Here is a 15,521-nt window from a genome sequence, read left to right on the forward strand (position 1 = left end):
ATTTACGTATCAGTTTCCTATTTTTCCCTCTTGATTTTACTTTAGGAGCGCCAATAGTCCCCAAAGGGCCTTCAGGCTCCTTTTTATCTTGTACAAAAATAGGAAAAAGTTCATGACCCTCCGTTTGCATCTCAACAACCACATTTTCATCCTGTTCAGCCAACACAGAATCATTTATCTGTGGCAAGGAAGATGGGGAAGAAAGATTTGGGGGCCTATGAATATCCGCCTCTATAGACAATCCTATGGGGGCAGTTCCCCCCACCTCTGCAGTGTTATCAACAACTTTTTGGACAACAGAAACAGAATTAGTAGGTATAATAAGAGGATTAATCATATTTTCAGCATTTTTTACATTTTGTGCCAGCAATACCTGCAATATCTCAGTAACCGAAGACAAAATACAATCAGAATTTACAGCAAATTTACCCATTAAAAGTAATATGGAAGACAAAATCTGCTCAAGGGCTATGAGAGACTCAGAAATAGGTTTATCATTTTTTGGATAACTGGATGATGTAAAAGCACAAATCCCCGATAAATTAAGTTCCGGAGATTGTACACCACTCTGCGAGGAAAGGTTGTCTGTGGATTTAACGGAGGGAGTGCTGCTATAAAGTAGCAATCCTGATGGTGTTTCTCCAGTGGGGGTTTTATTAGGCACCAGATGAAACAAAGATGGCTTATCCACATATCGTCCGCAGAGGTCAAAATCAATGCTGGTGGCTATTGAAACATCAGCCTTATCCTTTTCCAAGTTATCATTTCCCAAGAGAATACTACGTCCCATTGTTTGTGCTGGAATTAGCAAAGGTTCAACGCCAGACACATGTACTGGGCATGTAGGAATATTTACTTCGCTTGACTGACTCAGTGTCCTTTTTGTTTCCAGCATAGGATCAAACTGACAAGCTCCCTCCATATTAGGACAACGTTCCGATTGAGGTAACAAATCAGTATCAGTTTTCTTGGGAGCGTCAAGGGATTTATTCAAGCTTTTTTCCCAGATTTGAGACAGTTGCAACTGGCCTTTCATAGTATCACATTGAACATGCTTTTTCCTCAATTGAGTTGAACCGGGTATTGTACCGGGTTTCTCCATTACAACTTTCCCAGATCGGAGTGTTTTTGCCTCCATAATTCAGACAAGACTGGTCCTACAACTAAATTCCCCACTAATGAAGGTAATACACAATGAATAATAATATGACCTATTAGTAAAAAGAATTAAAAAAAACCAGGGGGGTGAACACAAGAGTCAAACCTGCAGATAAAATAGTCTGTGGCTACAGTTCTATCGGCGTATTTGCATGCCTATAAGATATAATAACTCAGGCAGCATGCAAAAACAATAAAAAGAAAAATATTCAAAAATACCAGGGCCCGCCCCGGCCTACCTCGGCCACTGAGGGCCACAGAGGGCCCGCCCTTTGCCCGGGCTTAGCCCGGCGTCGCCCGCGCGCGTCCCGCGATGCGCGTGCCTGCTCCTCAATTATCCCCAGGTGAGGGGGGCGTGTCAGGGCGGTGCTCCAGGGCCAAGAGGTTTGTGGTTCCTGGAGTCCTGTTGTAATCACAGTCCGCCGACCAGGGATGCGAGTGTTTCCCGCGCAGCGGGAAACGCGAGCTGTGATAGCGTGGTCACAAAATTGAAGTCAGAGCACAGCTCAGTAGCGCTTCCAGACAGAAAGCACTAAGAAACCTTTTCCACGGACAAAGGCTCTGCCAGCACACACAGCAAAACGAAGGACGCACAGCAGCGATTTCAGCAGCATTCACCAACAGTCCAGCGTGCCTGCTCCTCAATTATCCCCAGGTGAGGGGGGCGTGTCAGGGCGGTGCTCCAGGGCCAAGAGGTTTGTGGTTCCTGGAGTCCTGTTGTAATCACAGTCCGCCGACCAGGGATGCGAGTGTTTCCCGCGCAGCGGGAAACGCGAGCTGTGATAGCGTGGTCACAAAATTGAAGTCAGAGCACAGCTCAGTAGCGCTTCCAGACAGAAAGCACTAAGAAACCTTTTCCACGGACAAAGGCTCTGCCAGCACACACAGCAAAACGAAGGACGCACAGCAGCGATTTCAGCAGCATTCACCAACAGTCCAGCGTGCCTGCTCCTCAATTATCCCCAGGTGAGGGGGGCGTGTCAGGGCGGTGCTCCAGGGCCAAGAGGTTTGTGGTTCCTGGAGTCCTGTTGTAATCACAGTCCGCCGACCAGGGATGCGAGTGTTTCCCGCGCAGCGGGAAACGCGAGCTGTGATAGCGTGGTCACAAAATTGAAGTCAGAGCACAGCTCAGTAGCGCTTCCAGACAGAAAGCACTAAGAAACCTTTTCCACGGACAAAGGCTCTGCCAGCACACACAGCAAAACGAAGGACGCACAGCAGCGATTTCAGCAGCATTCACCAACAGTCCAGCGTGGCTGCTCCTCAATTATCCCCAGGTGAGGGGGGCGTGTCAGGGCGGTGCTCCAGGGCCAAGAGGTTTGTGGTTCCTGGAGTCCTGTTGTAATCACAGTCCGCCGACCAGGGATGCGAGTGTTTCCCGCGCAGCGGGAAACGCGAGCTGTGATAGCGTGGTCACAAAATTGAAGTCAGAGCACAGCTCAGTAGCGCTTCCAGACAGAAAGCACTAAGAAACCTTTTCCACGGACAAAGGCTCTGCCAGCACACACAGCAAAACGAAGGACGCACAGCAGCGATTTCAGCAGCATTCACCAACAGTCCAGCGTGCCTGCTCCTCAATTATCCCCAGGTGAGGGGGGCGTGTCAGGGCGGTGCTCCAGGGCCAAGAGGTTTGTGGTTCCTGGAGTCCTGTTGTAATCACAGTCCGCCGACCAGGGATGCGAGTGTTTCCCGCGCAGCGGGAAACGCGAGCTGTGATAGCGTGGTCACAAAATTGAAGTCAGAGCACAGCTCAGTAGCGCTTCCAGACAGAAAGCACTAAGAAACCTTTTCCACGGACAAAGGCTCTGCCAGCACACACAGCAAAACGAAGGACGCACAGCAGCGATTTCAGCAGCATTCACCAACAGTCCAGCGTGGCTGCTCCTCAATTATCCCCAGGTGAGGGGGGCGTGTCAGGGCGGTGCTCCAGGGCCAAGAGGTTTGTGGTTCCTGGAGTCCTGTTGTAATCACAGTCCGCCGACCAGGGATGCGAGTGTTTCCCGCGCAGCGGGAAACGCGAGCTGTGATAGCGTGGTCACAAAATTGAAGTCAGAGCACAGCTCAGTAGCGCTTCCAGACAGAAAGCACTAAGAAACCTTTTCCACGGACAAAGGCTCTGCCAGCACACACAGCAAAACGAAGGACGCACAGCAGCGATTTCAGCAGCATTCACCCTTCCAAATTTACCATGAGTCACTATTTTCACATAAATTTGTAAAGTGAAAACTTTGCAACCTTTGTGGATTTGCTATGCTTTCAGCAGACTTTTGCAAAGCTTAAGGCTGCAAAAAAGCCTTCAACTTTGCACTGTCCCGGGTCAGTCAAGGCTGTTCTCTGGAATCTAAATGTTGACCCATTTCTGAACAAGTGAGAGAAGACTGAAGCGTACCCTCATCTGCACTTCCAGAATGATGTGTGGATACATAAAATGCTGATAATCTTCTAAGAGATGTGTATTTTTGTGACCTTGTGATCTAGGGGAACGTTGTCTAGTACCAGGATATGGTCCTTTATGTAACCATGGGCCAGATGTATCAAACTTTGGTTGCAAAATGCTGGTCACAATTTGCGACTAAAGTGCTAATTGGTAAGCCGACCTAAATCCCGATAGGTCGATTAGCAAATACCAATTCCTAGTCGGTCACACTACAACAAACTTCATGAACAGTAATGAGGTAGATTGCAAATTGCGCCTCACTAAGAATCACAGCCATCACAGGGATAGTAGCCTGTTGATGTTTGTAATTGTTCTTAAATAAACCAATTTATTTTCTTCAAATGCAACCCGTTTTCCTTAATGGAAAATGTGATGCGTTTAAAGAACAAAAAATGAACAGTGTAATCTACATAACTAAAGAGCAGGCAGTAGTCCATGGGACCACCGACAACTTAAAAAAAAAAAATGTTAACATTCACAAAGTGCGACTTGGATCTTGGGGATCCCTTCCCGTTTACAAAAAGCTTACCACCTCCTTTGAGAAGGTAGCAAAAGATAAACGTTTTACGACCGGAATTCAGATGCAAAATATTAATATATACCATTCCAATTTGGTATTTGAAACCAAAACCTTAAACACGCCCCTTCCAAAAACTGAATTGGTGTTTGGTCGCAAACCCAAATTGTGATTCGGTAATATGTTACTGTATCACAATTTGGTTAGATACATCAGAAAGGGCGTTTCTGTGAATCTTGCCGTTTGCAACCGCAAAAGGCTTTGTACATCTGCCCCTATGTTCTTAAAAAAACATCTAGAATCCAGCACAGATCTGTCCCTATGCAGAGCTCTCTGACCCCATTAGGGCTTGTTCCCCTCATAAAAAACTGCAAAATAAATAAGTAAATCTCCCACTATTGGCTATGTTGAAGGAAGGTAGACAGGCATACAGAAGTACCTGGATGGTTTGTGCTCCTGTAATTTGAGGGGTAGCACAACCTTTGTGTTACTGTAAAGCAGGGATACGCAGAGTACGGCCCGGGGACTGCATGCGGCAGGAGATGGTTTTGTAGCGCATACATCCTACATTCAGGTATTGCGAGATCCTCATATGTGATAATGAGAAAGGAGGGAAAGTGAAATAAAACAATTGCCTAGCTGTAGTATCCTTGAAGGAATCGAAATAGCCATGTAGGGTAGAATATCCAATTTATTGAATAAGTAAGATGCAGGAACAAAAGGTACAAGCAGCTTAGTGTAGCTGACTGCACAACCAACTGAATTATACCATTCTATAGAACTACAGCAACAAGGATTACATATACAGGATTCCATTGCATGTATAATGTTCTACTATTGCTCTTAAAGAAACAAGCACTTACTACACATCCCCCTTTCTTAATCAATATAAATTTAAAGCTAAATAACAAAAAGGAAATAACAAGTAACAAAAACAAGAACGGATAAAATCCTGAAACTTTTTTAGTAGTGATTACACGTCCCCCACCCTGGTGGATTTGTTATCATACACTCTACTAGGTTCCTCCATATTTTCTCAACAGAGGATTCAGTAAGACTCTAAAGAAACAGGAACCTGTGAACCATCCTGAACTTCAAAGTCTTCACCCACAACACCATCCCCCTTTCCAAACCGAGAAAGAGGAAAAAAAAAACACAAAAAACATGTGTTCAACTTCCCTAGTATCATAATAATTGTTAATATTATTATATTGTGACTTCACACTAGATTGCTGAACCTTGTCAGCATCCCAAAGCTAACAGTGCTGTAATCCTTGCCGTCCAAAAATGTCAGGACTAATTTCACCTATAAAGGAGTCTAAACCTTCACAAAGCAATTTGCAGTGTAGCTTCAAGGAAATAGGGTTTAGTGTAGAACTAACAGCGCTGTTATGTCTAAACAGTGTTTGTGTTCTATTCTATTCACTCTTCCTACATAGAATTACACCTGGGACATTGCAAACGAGTAAATTCTTGTCCAAAACCTGTACTAACTACGAAACCCTCCATCAATTCTGAATCAAACTAGAGAGTGTATTTTGTCAAACAAAGAACCGGAAAACCCTAACATAGAAAAACAAATCTCTAAGAAACTAAACAGACCTTATGTATCCAATATACTTACGACTTCACTTGAAACCATCTTGAAGATAAATCCACGAACATTTCAAAGTACTAAAAGACACCATCTAGTTAATTCAAGAGTGTCCTAATATCCACAGTAAGACTTTGTTACGGCAAACTTGTACAATCTAACGAAAATGACGGTGAATCAAGCATATGAACAATTTTATAAGCTTACATCAATACATTTTATAAAAGCTATTTGTAAAGACTCCTGGATGACCTTAAAAATTTGGATCTTGAATAACTTTACCTAAATAATTCTACAAGAAACTGCACGCAATATTATCATCTTCTTTATATTCTTCCTCCTACATAAGCTTCAGACAGAGTATCTTATATTGTAACAACCACCAAACACTCCACGGTCTAGGGCAGTAAGGAATGCCTACAGAGATACCTGGAACAAACTGTACATTATAAACGAAATCTTTGAGTCAAACAGACTTCCTGGTTTCCAGAATAAATCTTCCAAAGTCAGTATGCTAAGTCTGAGCATAAAAGACATCTCCAGCCATAAATTAGTGCATAAGTCGTTTGTCTTAAGAAAGTAACATTTTTCCTGAACACTTACAATTGTAGCTTTGAACAATCAGGAAATTGTCAGAATATAGCTTTGGAAAACCACACCTCAGAAAAGTTCGACACCAACCTCTGAAACACATCAGTAGGTGATGTCCAGTGACTTTTGGTCTTTCCACCCTAATATCTGTGGACCCTTCTTTGTAACATACAATTTTCCCGTAACATGTTTTCCTTTAAAACGAAACATGAGGGTTCTAAACCCTAGCATATCAATTGTCCCGCCTATAAAATTTTCGGCAGAAACATCATTGGACTCTAACCACCGTCCTATTTTATCCACAAAATGACTTTTCCATATCTCTTGTGGCACTACAGTGAATGGTGAACCCGAATCCGCTGCCAGTCGTACTGTAACACCATCTAAAGAAATGTTATAAAAAGGATTAAATGATGAGTCACTAGAGGAATTTAAAACAACTTTTTCCCTCTGTACTAAATTTCTTTGAACAACATTATTGTTCAGACTTGATGCCGAAACATCACCCTCGTGTAGGACATACTTCACTTTTCTTTTTAACATTATCTTGTTTTTCCAGTTGCACACTCGCAAAAAGTGTCCCATCACTCCGCACTTCCAGCACTTGGCAGATCTAGCAGGGCATTTTCCAAGGAAAACAGCATGTGAATAATTACCACATTTAAAACAAATTAAGTTGCTACACTTCTTTTGCTCAATATCCTCAAATTTCCTCGGAGGGTACTTAACTTTAGCAGAACGATCAAACATTTCTGTCTTATTAAGTAAGGCAATTATATCTTTAAGACAATTATTACCCCCGACCCATAACTTGTTTTGTAAAGATCTGTTTTTCTTATACCATACTACTAAGTCAAGGATTAGATCCTTGTGTAAGTGAGCAAATTCACATTTTCTCGTTAACCTTTTCAAAACTGAAATAAAATCCTTCAGAAATGCAGCAATACTTATTGAGAAAGAAAAAAAATTATGCAAATCCAGTAATGCATTTTTGAAAACATCCACATTTCCTACTGTTCTTTCATGTGTGCGCATTTCTTCAAGAAAGCGTAAATTCTCTGGACCCAGTGAATATAACAGCATTAGTTTCTTCTTCTCAGGAAGGAAAGTACTGTTGACATCCTCTAAGTTAGCAATGTAATCTAAGAAACATGCATTCCAATCCGCCCATGAAACAACAAGTTCTCCACAAACTGACAAGAATTCTGTAGGTGAATTGATTTGTAAATTCAAAGGATTTCCGTCATCTGTTGCAACTGCTCTTGGTGCGTTTGTGGTCAGTGGCATAATTGAATGCCCCAAAGAAAACAAAAACTTGAAACAAAATTGGTTAATTATCAGAAAAGACCCCTTCGTGAATGATGTCTTCGTGAAAAAAGAGACTAAAACAACAACCAGTAATTTATTTGAAACAACCACTTCGTGAATGATGTCTTTGTGAAAAATAAATACCTAACACAATAACTAATTATTTGAAACAAGCACTTCGTGAATGATGTCTTTGTTAAATAAATACCTAACCCAATAACCAATTATTTGAAACAACCACTTCGTGAATGATGACCAGTAAGTTATTTGAAACAACCACTTCGTGAATGATGTCAATCAAAAACTAAGCAGTGAATGAACCACCTCGAGAAATAGGTCTTCATGTAAAGAAGTACTACACAATTGGTTAATGGAGATGAGAAGCCGGGGTTAATCCAGAGTTGTTTGTTTCATATTGAACTATTCAGACACTAGATGTATATACTTTGCTTCCCCTACACCCACTTTATTGCCAGTGTCGCCCCATCCTCGGTGTCCAGACCGTCACCCTGCTGGCATCAGTGCGCCTCACCATCACATCACAGGCCAAGCTTTGTGGCCCCTGGAAAAATGTGTGAGTATCCATGCCATAAAGGCTACTGGTGGGGCATTCTCACATCTACCCCTCCAGGCTGTCACCATAAGCTCGTGATACAAGGCGTTCCCATCCAGATGCACAATCTTCAGTTTCTAGACGTTTGGTGGGGCTGGACTCTTTCTAAGCTTTGTGCTAGTGTACGTTTGCAAGAAATGATGTTTATTCGCACTCCCTTAGTATTAAATGTGTTACTATAAGTACAATAGGGCAGGAGACTGTCTCGGACCGGATGGCATGTCCCACGCTTTGACTTCTGTGAGAGAAGACACTCACACCTGCGCATATATTACTTCAATCCACTATCTCGCATCGGTGCACGCTAGGTGTGCGATGTTATCCTCTGCGGGCACGTTCGTGCTGCTTCCCTCTGTGACGCAGACGCGTCTCATTTGTGCGTTGTTGACCTCTGGCGGCAGGTCACGCTCCCTCGCGCTTGTGCTTATTATCTGTGGTGGTTCATTACGTGCGGCAGGGCACTTTCTCCGGGCTCTTTTTCAGGTAACGATTCTTTCCTGCGTATACCTACCTGGTGATGCACGCCACCTCATACGCCACCTCATACTCGCAGCGAACAACACCCTCCCTCCCTCGGGACAGGCTTAGCAAAACCTCCTACTGTAAGAGCTGCTGGGAAGGGCAGACCGTCTGACGCCTCGTGTATTAACAAAAGTCTCGATAGCACTGTGAGCATTGTCAGACTACCCCCTACAGGCCGGGACCCTGCACCTTTAAGGCCTGTTTCTGGTCCAGCCCTTCTCTAGGCCTCGAATACCTGGAGACTGTTGCTGCAGGGAGGCATCTCGCTGCCTGGATCCGAAGCTACGCTGCGGCTGGTAGGGGGCGCGTTTTTTTTAACATGGCTGGTCACCGAATCCCGCATGGCTGGTCAACGAGTCATGTACTGAGCCGACAGTGCTGGGCCCTTACAAACTATTATGTACAATATCAAGACAAGAGACCGGTATGTGGCAGCTGCATCCTGGCCAGTACCTCTGGAGGTGTCCCGGAGCTGGGGACTGTCGGGAAGATTAAGCGAGCTATTGCCCAGTCACATGGCTAACCTGGCGCCGGGGATCGCACCGTGAACCACGAGGTCCGGAGGCAGGCACCCTGGCCGCGGCGCCACATCTCTTCCACCTCTTAACCAGAAACAGGAGTCAGGCAAGGGGCGCAGCAGCTCTGCTTCAGGCATGTTGTGGGTAAGTAGACACATAACATAATAAGAAACAGGAGGCAGGGGCGCAGCAGCTCTGCTTCAGGCATGTTGTGGGTGGGTGCCAGTCGCAGATCTGCTCTGGTTTTCACTCAGCCGGCCGGCCTCTAGGCGCACCAATAAACAACGTAAATAAATATTTACTACTAACAAAGTTACCCGAACAAGGAATGCAGACAAGGCACCGGCTACAGACTTCAGTCTGCCTCCAGGCACACGGATTAAAGATTGAATGAATAGATGATAGAACGAGCTGAAGAATAGGGCCGAGATCCACGGGACAGTGCCAGAGCGTGGGAAGGCGGGTTCGCCCACCACTCCCACCTTCAGATGCGGGCTGGTAATGTTTTTATCATAGAAGAAACCTGTCGGGCCGGTGGCAGGGTCACTGGGCCAGAGATGTGAGGGCTCTGGATATCCGCGCCCCTCCCGGGAGCATCAGAGCACAGGGGCGCGCCCCGCCCGGGGCATCACCAGGGAATACACGGGTTGTCTTAGATTCCGGCAGAGTACTGTAAAGCAGGACGCATCCCGTTCTCAGAGCTCACCCACGCGTGTCCTGATTCCTGAATTTAGGCCCATGCCCCCTGCCTTCACATCTGTTCTAGATGAGAAATCATACAGATGTATGTATTTCCGCTTTCACAATTCACCCTGCAGCCAGTATCCATCCAGGTATCAAATCCCACATATGCCGTGATCAGAAAACGCACAATGCAACTAGCGATCAGGACTTGTCCAGGTCTGCCCCTACTTTCACAAGTAGGCCCACCTGTGCAACATATAACTCGCCATTAGAGCGTGTGCATTTGTCTCCTGTCCTCGAGATGCCATGTTGTGTCCAGGACGTGGTCTATGTGCTCGGAATCTGCCCAGAGGTGCTCTGCTTTAGAATGCCCCAGAGGTGCATCGCTTAAAGAACTCACCCGGGGCGCTCTTTCCCTAGAACCGCCCACTCCTATTTACGCTCAAAACTTCCATCTTGCGTTCCCACCTGCCCGAAGAGTTTAGTTAAAAATAAAAAGAATAATAAAAAAAACACAGAAGGATCAGATGGCCTGTTGTCCTATCATCCGGGCCTTCCAGATGTTCACTCATGCGATGCCCACTGGTCCTACGCTCAGAACGTGCCCGCCAGGTGTGCCATGCGCCCGAGGTTGCCCTTTCACTTAGCCAACTATACTTTTTTATTTTTAAAGTTGTATATAGCGCTAGCTAGACTCGTGGGTATCAGAGCAGGATGGGGGTATATGCCCACTTTCACAGGGCACCGCTTGGCACCCCGCGCCCCGTGTCTAAGAGGAACTGCAACCCCCGCAAGAACTGAGGTCACAGGACACCCACGCTTCCCCACCTCTCGGCATCGATTTTTAGAAATCATAAAACGGCACACGTTCTCGGCTCTGGATAATATTTACAGGCGTACAGTAATATTAAGTGCCAATAACTTGCAATATAGACGGCCCTTGCCTCGGACGCGTTATAACTATATTGAGGCAGATTTACACAAAAATACACATTTGCTGAGTGGTTTCACATAGTGATCCCCAAGTAACAGAACTACCGCATCCCAAAGTATAGAGAAAACAAAAATCAGGGCGAGGATGGTATACCATGGTTACGAAAATCGCACAGCTAATAATAAACAATTAAGGATTGTCACAGAAAGAAAGACAACCACCTATCTCATCTTTGGCCTATGAAGTTTCTTTATTCAGGCATTCGTGTCAGTCATTGTCTTAGTGCCAAGATTTTCGCTTCTAGGAGTAAACGGGGTGTTGGGTCGGGAAGAGGGTGACAGTTATTTAATCGGCTTCCACCGGATTAAAGATATTTTTATAGCAAAATAACGAGGAAAAAAGTTAGAAAATACATTCTTTGGGTAGAACAGAAGCAGCCTCTTTAGTAAAAGAGTTGAGTGGTAGTGGCGTGGGCCGGGGAGGGGCCTGCATACCTTTAGCGGGGGGTATATAACCACTAACCTGTCAGTGCGAGGAGCAGCGCCGCGTCTGTGCGAACTCCCTCTGCTCGGGCTCGAACCGCAGCCTCCCCCGCCTCAGCACCGTGCGCACATCCCCTGCTTAAGGGACCGCCACAAACTCCCAGAGCCCGCGCGGGAGCCGAGAAGCCTCTGTGCAGCCGCTCCTCAGGAAACTGGGAATGTGCTCCGCTCCCTCGCACGCAGGGCAGGCCCCTCCCGAGGAGGATGGCGGACCCACCCTCCGCCGCCCGGCCCACTGCAAATCTTTAACTTTTTTAGCTAAAATAGTTTTTCTGTCAGTCCGGTGATTGGTGGTGCTGCACGGGCGGATGTTTCCGATGCCACCCAGCCCACCTCCCCAGGGCTGGATTGGGGCTCGGTGACGTGAGGGGAGAGGCTTTTATCGTGTACAAATAATGTCCGCCTCCTGCTCCCCCTTCTCGTTTGTATGCCAATGCAAAGTTTTCTCATCTAGCGGTGTTCACGAGTTACACAATCCCACTACACGGTGAGCGCAAATGAAAACAATGGAACAATCCAATTGTAAACGCCGCAATTGACTTTTTACTGTTCTTCCAGCCGGATAATGTTTCTGCAAAAGCTGAGGCACATATAAAAGTAAAGAATAAACAAATGGGCACATTACGCTCGCCTCCCTTCTCACTTCAAGTGACACACATGGCCTGGGGGCAATAAACCCGGCCACCCCACCTGCCAATCAGCTGCTCTACGCGCCGGCTGCTTCCACGTACGAGAACGGTACTGCACCTAGTGCGGTTTTTTTGTTGCTAAATTGTAAAAGCATTCAGTGTGACTCGGGGACAACGCACTTGTAACGTATTGCCGGCCATTTAGCTCCCATTCCAATGCTCACTTAAGTCTTAAGATTCTTACATACTGGCAAAAGTGTTGTAATATTCACTTGAAACAAAAGCATGTCAGGGGTTACCAAACCAACCTGGGGCTGGGGCATGAAACCTACAACCAGGCGCTGAATGAGTAACCAAATCGATGACTTGCAAGGAGCTCCTGCAGCTATCTTCAGTGCCCCTGTGTTGCAAATCATACAGTTATTCTTACACCGATTATATTGATAGAATAAAAGGAATGACGCCGAGCATGCCATGTGTATGAGACATCTTTAGTGCTGTCGCACAAGTTACTACTTGTGTAAAGATATATCTGTAAGAGACATTAGTTAGTGATAGATTCCTTACCTTAGAATATCCCCAGGCGTCAGACTGGATCCGGAAATTTTTGCGTAGCAGTACCCCTGCGCGTCGGTAGGCGTCGTCCGCGGCTCCGCGTCCGTCGTCGCGTCGTTAGCGCCGGAATGACGTCGTCGGAGTACTTAGACGCCGCCCATGCGCGCTGACGTCAGTTCTGATACACAGCTTTTCCGCGCCAGATACGCAGAGCCAGGATAGAACCAACACTGGTGCCAAGAAACTAGGGCCCTGAAAGGGGATGGCCTTAACCCTAGATATCGGTTCGCAGAACGGGGAGGATGGGTGAGTCGGTAAGGAATCTATCACTAACTAATGTCTCTTACAGATATATCGTTACACAAGTAGTAACTTGTGCATCTGAAAGAGGCACGTTAGTGATAGATTCCTTACCTTAGAATAGATACCCCAGCAATACCAACCCCGGTGGTGGGTCTGCGAACCAATAATCACACCAGAAAGTCCAGGAGGACGGAACGGCCAAAGAAGCCATCCCTCCGGACTTGACTGTCCAGGCAGTAGTGTCTTGCGAACGTGTGCAGCGAGGCCCACGTAGCTGCCTGGCAAATGTCCTGCAAGGGCACTCCCCGGCCCAGGGCAGTAGTAGTAGCCGTGGCCCGAGTGGAATGAGCCCTCAATCCAACAGGGGGCTCCTTCTTAGCCATGGAGTAACATGCCTGGATACACAAGATGATCCACCGGGAGATGGTCCGCTTGTGCACTGCATTCCCCTTCTTAGCGCCCACGTAACCAACAAAGAGTTGGTCATCCACCCGGAACTGGCGTGTGCGATCCAAGTAGAATGAGAGCGCACGTTTTGGGTCCAGACGGTGGAGCCGCTCTTCCTCTTTAGAGGGATACGGAGGCGGTAAGAAGGTAGGCAATGTGATGGACTGCCCGATGTGGAAGGCTGAGACAACCTTGGGCAGGAAAGATGGTTTAGTACGCAACACAACCTTGTCCGAATGGACAGAAAGGAAAGGAGGAGTAAAAGAAAGGGCCTGGAGCTCACTCACTCTCCTGGCAGAGGTGATGGCAACCAGGAAAGCAGTCTTCAGAGTTAGAAGGCGAAGAGGACAGTTGTGAAGTGGCTCAAAGGGAGCGCACATCAGGAAAGTAAGAACAAGGTTCAAATCCCACTGGGGCATCACGAAGGGAACAGGAGGGAACATGTGTGTGATGCCCTTAAGAAATCTATTTACAATAGGGGACTTGAACAGAGAAGGCTGATCAGGTAGCCTTAAGAAGGCAGAAAGGGCAGAAAGGTAGCCCTTGACAGTGCCCAGAGCAGAGCCCTGCTGGGCAAGAGAAAGAAGAAAGAGGAGAACCTCAGAAAGGGGGGCAGAGAGTGGGTCCACAGCCTTTGCTGTGCACCATGCCACAAATCTGTTCCACCTGCAGGCGTATACCGACTTTGTGGAGGGACGCCTGGCTGCCAGAATGACATTACAGACTTCGGGAGGCAAGTCAAATGGCCTCAACTGTCGCCGCTCAATCTCCAAGCTTGTAGGTGGAGACGGGACAGGTTCGGGTGGAGGACCGTCCCCTGCTGCTGCGACAGAAGGTCCTCCCGAAGAGGCAGACGAATCGGGGGATCGACTGACATGCTGAGTAGCTCGGGATACCAGTATCTTCGTGCCCAGTCCGGAGCCACAAGGATAACCTGGGCCCGGTCGCGCCTGATCTTCTTCAGCACACTGGGCAGAAGTGGTATAGGCGGAAAGGCGTACAACAGACCGCAACTCCACTCGCGACGAAAAGCGTCTCCGAGCGAGTGCCGCCTTGGAAATTCCAACGCGCAGAACTGATGACATTGCACGTTCTCTTCGGTGGCGAATAGATCTAACCAAGGCTCTCCCCACTGCTGAAAGAGGCCTTGCGCCACGTCCGAGCTCAGACGCCATTCGTGATCCATCATGCACCGACGGCTGAGTTCGTCCGCCCTGGCATTCAGAGAACCTGCCAGGTGTTGAACCACCAGGGTCACGCCCTGACGTTCCAGCCACTGCCAGAGGCACAGAGCCTCCTGGCATAGGGTCCACGACCCCACCCCGCCCTGTTTGTTGCAGTACCATATGGCGGTGGTGTTGTCCGTGAACACCTGCACTACACTCCCCCGGACAGAGGGGAGGAATGCCTTCAGTGCTAGACGAATCGCCCGTAACTCCAACAGGCTGATGTGGAGGCGGGCCTCCGCCAGAGACCAGAGTCCTCTGATCTCTGCCTCTCCCATGTGGCCACCCCAGCCCTGGAGGGACGCATCCGTCACAACTACGTGCTCCGGGTGGGGTTGGGATAGCGATCTGCCATTGACCCAATCGCGGTCCGTGAGCCACCACTGCAACTGTCTCGCAGTGCCCTCCGAGATCAAGACGTGATCGGACAAGTTGCCCTGATGCTGGGCCCACTGAAATTTCAGGTCCCACTGCAGAGCCCGCATCCGCCACCGGGCGTGACGCACCAGAAGGATGCAGGAGGCCATCAATCCCAGAAGCCGCAGCGTCAACCTGACCGAGACTCGGGATAAAGGCTGGAAGATTGGAATCAGAGCCTGAATATCCTGAACCCGCTGTTCGGGAGGGTAAACCCGAAACTGCGCCGAGTCTAGAACCGCTCCGATGAAGAGGAGCTTCTGAGAGCGACACAGGTGCGACGTCGGCACATTGATGGAGAACCCCAGCAAGTGCAGGAGGTCGGCAGTAGTCTGGAGGTGGCTGACGACTGTCTGGGGCGAGCCCGCCTTCAACAACCAGTCGTCGAGGTAGGGGAAGACTGACACCCCTAACCTGCGCAGATGAGCTGCGACCACCGCCATCACTTTCGTGAACACCCGTGGGGCGCTGGTAAGGCCGAAGGGGAGCACGGTAAACTGAAAGTGCTCGTGGCCTACCGTGAACC

The 15,521-nt window shown here is 47.7% G+C and overlaps 1 protein-coding gene across 2 annotated transcripts in view; it reads right to left on the minus strand.

The window, feature by feature from the left end:
• The window catches only part of SLC25A18 (solute carrier family 25 member 18), a 370,503-nt gene that overhangs the window by 240,585 nt on the left and 114,397 nt on the right, over positions 1-15,521 (minus strand). Inside the window, exon 1 of one of the 2 annotated variants that reach the window (XM_078673634.1) lies at positions 11,399-11,578. The exons of the other annotated variant lie outside the window; for it this stretch is intronic. The gene's annotated coding sequence lies outside the window, so the exon portion shown is untranslated. Of the gene's footprint in view, positions 1-11,398; positions 11,579-15,521 lie in introns of those variants that run through there. 2 annotated transcript variants of the gene reach the window in all.

The sequence above is a fragment of the Lissotriton helveticus genome, chromosome 1_1 (genome assembly GCF_964261635.1).
Source record: "Lissotriton helveticus chromosome 1_1, aLisHel1.1, whole genome shotgun sequence".
NCBI lineage: Eukaryota > Metazoa > Chordata > Amphibia > Caudata > Salamandridae > Lissotriton > Lissotriton helveticus.